The sequence below is a fragment of the Melopsittacus undulatus genome, chromosome 1 (genome assembly GCF_012275295.1).
Source record: "Melopsittacus undulatus isolate bMelUnd1 chromosome 1, bMelUnd1.mat.Z, whole genome shotgun sequence".
NCBI classification, from domain to species: domain Eukaryota; kingdom Metazoa; phylum Chordata; class Aves; order Psittaciformes; family Psittaculidae; genus Melopsittacus; species Melopsittacus undulatus.
This window is the reverse complement of record NC_047527.1, coordinates 133,583,156-133,589,155: the sequence shown is the minus strand read 5'-3', so window position 1 is coordinate 133,589,155 and position 6,000 is coordinate 133,583,156.

The window sequence follows — 6,000 nt, the reverse complement described above, 5'->3', positions numbered from 1 at the left end:
AGAATTTGCAGGATGGGAACAAAATTAATTGCTGTAATTAATGCAGTATCTAATGGTTTTACAAAAACCAAGAAATTATCATCAGATTAAGATATTGAACTCATCTAGAGTTACTGCAGCCAGAGAATAACAAAGACATTTCTTATGCAGCACAACCATATGCTTTCTGAAAACATAAATCACAGCAAATGAACTGAGGAAGGCCTGGCACTAACACACATACAATTGCAGAATCAAAGGAATGTCTCTTGGTTTTATTTGATTAAAAAAACTGAAAGGCAAAGGTTTGTTTATCTCATTGCACAGGGACACAGGTCTTTATGCTCTTTGTGCATGGCCCACTAACATTTTAGGGACACTAGCGTTTCTTGTTAGTATCTTGTTACATATTAGGGACCTACTGTTATACTCAGGTAAGGCTGACACACAGTGAACTCGACAGTGATTGACTTGAAAGGTAAATACATTGTGGGACAACCTGAGAAAAGTATTCATATCAGCAGCTGACTCAGAGGCTTGGAAAAGGATATTATAGCTTCTGGAGATGTCTTGCCATATAAGTTTTAAAGCTTTGCTTGGTTCAATTGACAGTGCTTAGCAGTTCAAAACATGGCTTAAGGCAGCAATTTAATTTCTTTTGATTTTAGCAGGAGAAAAATGTAGTAGTTCACATAGCTGTATTTGGCTTGCAATGAAAAAGAAGCTCATGTGCTATAAATATATTTCAAATACCAAGACGAATCAGATGTGTTCTTAGGAGCACAGGAGAGGAGGTAGGTAATCTGCTCCCTGTTATATATTACACATTCCTGGCCTTATAACTCATGAGATATGCTTCAGCAGTAGATTGAAATGTGAACATCAAGGATTAACATAGCAGATATTTACATGCTAGCACATTTTTTTAGGGTTTTTTTTTTCATTTTAGATGTTAATTTATTTTATCTGCTTGCTGATAACTGACAACTTGCTCTTTCTTGTCTCTTAATTTAAAAGTCAGATTTTAAAGTAATTCCAAACACTTTGAAGAACCTGCACTAGTGGAAGGTGTTCCTGCCCATGGGAGGGGGTTGGAACTGGATGATCTTTATAGTTCCTTCCAACAAAACCATCCTATGATTCTATTATAAGATTATTGGGCACCTAACATTGCATGGAAGTGCCCAACAGTATTTCCAAAACACTACTTCTTAACAGGAATTAGCCCCAGATCCTCCATAGGGCTTTTTTGCAAAACCTGTTTGATGTCTATTTGCATCTTTAAATATCTAAATGCCTTTTCAAATCTGGATTCAAACTCTTACATAGTACCTCAGAACTCAGTGAAAATGTTAAGGAGAGTTTTGCCTAAGAAATCATTTCAGTATTCAGCCTTGGAATTAATCAGGTACAAACCAGGAAAGGCTAGGTTCTAGATAATCCTTCCAAAAATTAGTATCTAAACATACTCTGTGAGTGCTTAGTCCCATTTAATCTAATACATCAAGGCAAGCACACACTATTCATCTTTCCAGCATCTCAACTGTTATTTTCTTTAAACAAAGGGCAAAATATCAATGTCAAAGTCAACTGAGAATCTAATGTCAGAATTTGTTTAATTGGATCAAAGTTCCTGGTGAGATCTAAATATATAAGCATAATTAAAAGAGAAATCCTTTTATAGTACATTTTCTTTCTGATAATGGAGTCTAATGTAGAAATCTTGTACTGCTTTCCAATTTGTAAGAAAGTGCTTTGGAAAAATAGTCTTTAGGGCTTTTAAATTTGCTCTATGAAGCACTTGAAAACCAACACATCTCAAATGCAAACCAATAGAAATGTAATCTCAGTTGTGAGGAAAAATACCAGAGTTCTTCCTGCTTATCTTGCTTCCCCCAAAGTATCTACTTTTCTATTTGATACCAGCAAGAACAGCAAAACAAAAATAAATGCTAGAAGTAAATGAAGAATGTGAAAGGAATATTGCAATATGTTAAGATGAAAACAACCAGAAAGCTTTTTGCATTTCCAAATGCTCTATTTTCAACATTAGATAGTTTTCAACATAGATTAGAAAAAGAATGTGCTGTGCACACACACATGCACATACACATGTCTTTATGACCTCTTGCTGATTTCTACAGAAACAAATAAAGGTCAGAATTTTCATTTTATTTGTAAGTTATGGAAGAAGTGCCAGACAGCTAGCCTGTGTATAATAACTATGTGTTTAATGATAGAGATATCTAAAATCTTGCTTTTCCTTTCAGAACCCCACTTGTTTTCTTCCACTTCACATCCACTGTGATACTCCACAAACAGCCTGTATAGTCTAGGCTCTTCGAAGGTTGCTAATAGATACCAGGAGCCCATAAAGAGAAATAGAGAATAAATGAACAGGTTCAATCATGACTGTGGTGGTGATAACCTCTAAATAAAACTCACTAATAACCCTATATTACCAATCCCAAAAGACAGGGGCAAAAATGAGCATCATCCAGGAAGGCAGGACCCTACCTATGCTTGGTTGATTTTGCATGGTCATGGTGGGCAACAGGTAGTTACAATGCTGCATGAGTTGTTTTTATATACCTTCGTGTTTTGTAGCAAACTAACTTGTGAAACAACGGGTTTAACTTCTTCCTATGAATTTAGCTAAGAAAAAGTTTGACTTTTGCATACTTAGTGTTTTGAGTGTGTGCAAACAAAATGTCATGTAAGTACCTGTCTGCATTTATTAAGTCCACTTATAACCAACCCTTCTTACAGCCATAAATCTATATGTTTTATCTCACAGACAAATACCATTGACTGGCAGTCAAGACCATCTAATCATACATGCCTACAGCCTGGCTTCTTGCATGACTGGCTCTCCCCTATGCACCAGCAAAATCAGATTATATTCTGGGAAGAACAGACCAATGACAAGAGAATATGAAACATCACCAGCTAAGTTGCACTGAATATGCTGCACTCATGTAAAGGCAAAAGAGTACAGACTTCTGTTAAAAGGTATGCTTTCAATATCTCATCAGTCACCACAGGAAAATTCCCAATGTTTCAGCTGCCCTTTGCATGCTACTGCTCTTGCAGAAACTGTGTTCCTGTAGGGGTTTACTAAAGTAGAGCCACATAATGGCATTTGATAGGAATTCAAAAATTCAGCATGTTACATACAAACTTTTCTATTTAATAGAAATAGAAATAAATAGAATAAATAGAAAAGCCAGAGGCATTTACAGTGTGTAGGATTAAAGCAGAGCGACCAGGAAGCTCATCTGTGAGAGATTTCAGAAATAAACTAAAAATGCAAGTTGACCAGCAGCTGCTTGTCATAATGGGAAGAGAATTTTGGCTACTGAGGCATGAATTTAATCAAAACTAGAGAAGTATTTATAGCAATGATAAAATGTGAAAGTGCTTATTACTTAACTAGTTGTCTACTAGCATCATGAAGAATCGTTTTCCCTCCTGTTGTGGGTACACATCTTTTTTACTTTGTTTCATCTTTTCCCCTTCAGGCTCTCATAAGATCTACTATTCATTACTTAAATATAAAAATCATGTTTCTTTCAGCCAGTATTAATGATCTGATTTTTGATCTTGTTTGCTAATAGACTAAAACTTCCTGCCTGTGCCATAACAGAGAGAATCTTTCTTTTTGTAAAATGAGCAATTTTCTGAATTAGCAGAGCTTTTCATGGAAGCATTATTTTTAAGTGCTGTTACCGGAATTACTCAGAAGAGCTTAGTTTAAATTAGCAATGTTTAAATTAATTAAAGAGAACGGCCTGTGAATTTTCCCATCTGAGTTAAGATTCAAGATCTTACTTGTGGGGGATTTTTTGTGTATCTGTTTCCAGCAACAGCAAATTTGAAGAAAATCTGATTTAAATGTTGTGTGTTGCATAGGAAATTACATTAACATTTCAGTTAGAAATTACATGGAGACAACTGCTCACTTATCTTGAGGTTCCATATATCTTAGTCTTGTGTAGCTCAACATAGACCAACTGCAATCAGTGACGCTGCTATAAATGCTATAGGCAAGATTCTAGCTCAGATATATGTGGTGGTGAGAAAAGGCCATAGGAATTTTGGACACTTGCCTTCTTTTCTGAGTACTGCCTTCCTTGCCCTGTGTTTCCATGGAACAGAGCAGTAGGAGATGCACTTCATGGAGCAAATACATGGGTGATGAGTCATTTGAAAGTACATGAGATAATTCATCTTCCACTGCCTTCAGCTGGATGGACTAAATGCAGGAATGTGAAGTATTGCATCTATTTTGAATCATCAATTAATGTATCTGTAGCTGTCTGGGTACAGACAGTGTACAGAGGTACAGAGTTTACAGAGCAGTGTTGTTTCAGATTCTGGCTGCTGAAGGATTTCTAGCTTGGTAATGGACAAAGACTTTAGATTCCCCACTGCAATGCTGTTGCTGGGTAACAAACACAGTATCAACTGCCTCTTGTCCTTTCTCTATGTTAAGAAAAGATTCTGGTACCAACAAGAATAGCTATGTAGCCCTCACAGAGACCAGGATTTGAAAGCAGGCATAATTCCACCAAGCCCTGCTACCCCTGTTCTTTCTTTCCTTGCTGCTGGTTGTAGCCCAGCCTTGGCTTGGAGCAGCCATGTTTCGCTTAACTCAGGATATTTGCTGGCAGTCTGGCCTAGAGCATGCTCTTGCCAGCTTTGGCCAAGTTAGCCCAGCAGCAGGACACACATAGGCTCTTCTCCAAAGAGAGCTAGAGTTCAGGCTGGGCAATGTCAGAGGGAGCTTAAGTTGTGGATGCTGCATAAGGGAAGTTTTCAGCTCAGATAAAGACTTCTCTGGACCAGAGCCAGGCTTGCCCAAAGCCCTGCCTAGAGACCATGGCAGACTGCTACTGAACTGTTGGAAAAACAAAATCGAGAGCTTAAACCACATCTCAGATAAATAGTATTGCAAAAGCATTAACTCATCAAGAGCTTAAAGCAGGCCCCATGCTCTCTCAGTAGCATTTATATTGCTGGATGGGCATGAGAGCAAATGCAGGAGCAGCTAAGGGAGGATATGACTACAGATGAACTACGGATGGTGAGGGACAACATACAAATTTCATGGAAATATTTCCAAACATTAGCTCATGTAATTAGGTTCAGAAAGTTGCAAAGTAGCCTTCTGAAAACAATCATCCCTGCAGCATAGGTCATGTCAGCTGGAGATGACATTTATTTAAATAGCATGAGTTGTTAGCCCTTTTCTCTCTCAATCTCTATTTTTTAAAAAATAACCAAATCTCTTTGGGAGAAACAAAGGGGTTAAGTACTTTACTTTAGGGAATGGTTTTGACTGGGATAGAGTTGATTTTCTGCATAGTAGCTGGCATACAACTCTGTGTTTTATTTGTGCTGGAAACAGTGGTGATAGCACAGGGATGCTTGGTTACTGAGCAGTGCTTTCACAGAGCTAAGGCCTTTTCTCCTTCTCACACCACCCCACCAGTGAGTGGGCTGGGGATGCACAAGAAGCTGGGAGGGGTCATAGCTGGGACAGCTGACCCAAACTGACCCAAGGGATATTCCATATCATATGGTGTGATGCTCAGCATGTAAACCTGGGAGAAGAAGAAGGAAGGAGGGGATGAAGGAAGAAGGAGTGATGGCATTTGTCTTCCCAAGTAACCATTGTGTGTGATGGAGCCCTGCTTTCATGGAGGTGGCTGAGTACCTACCTGCTCATGGGAAGTGTTGAATGAATCCCTTGTTTTGCTTTGCTTGTGTGTGCAGCTTTTGCTTCACCCATTAAACTGTCCTTACCTCAGCCCACAAGTTTTCTCACTTCTACTCTTCTGATACTCTTCTCCATCTTGACGTGGGGGGAGGAAGTAAGAGGTTGTGGGGGGGTTAGTTGCTGGCTGGAGAAGTGGTTAGATGGACAGCCTGCCCACTAATTATTAGATTCCAAAGGCTTTCCTGAATGAAACCAATTAGAAGCTCTTCCTGAGGAAAGCTGTTGGACTTTGGGATCTA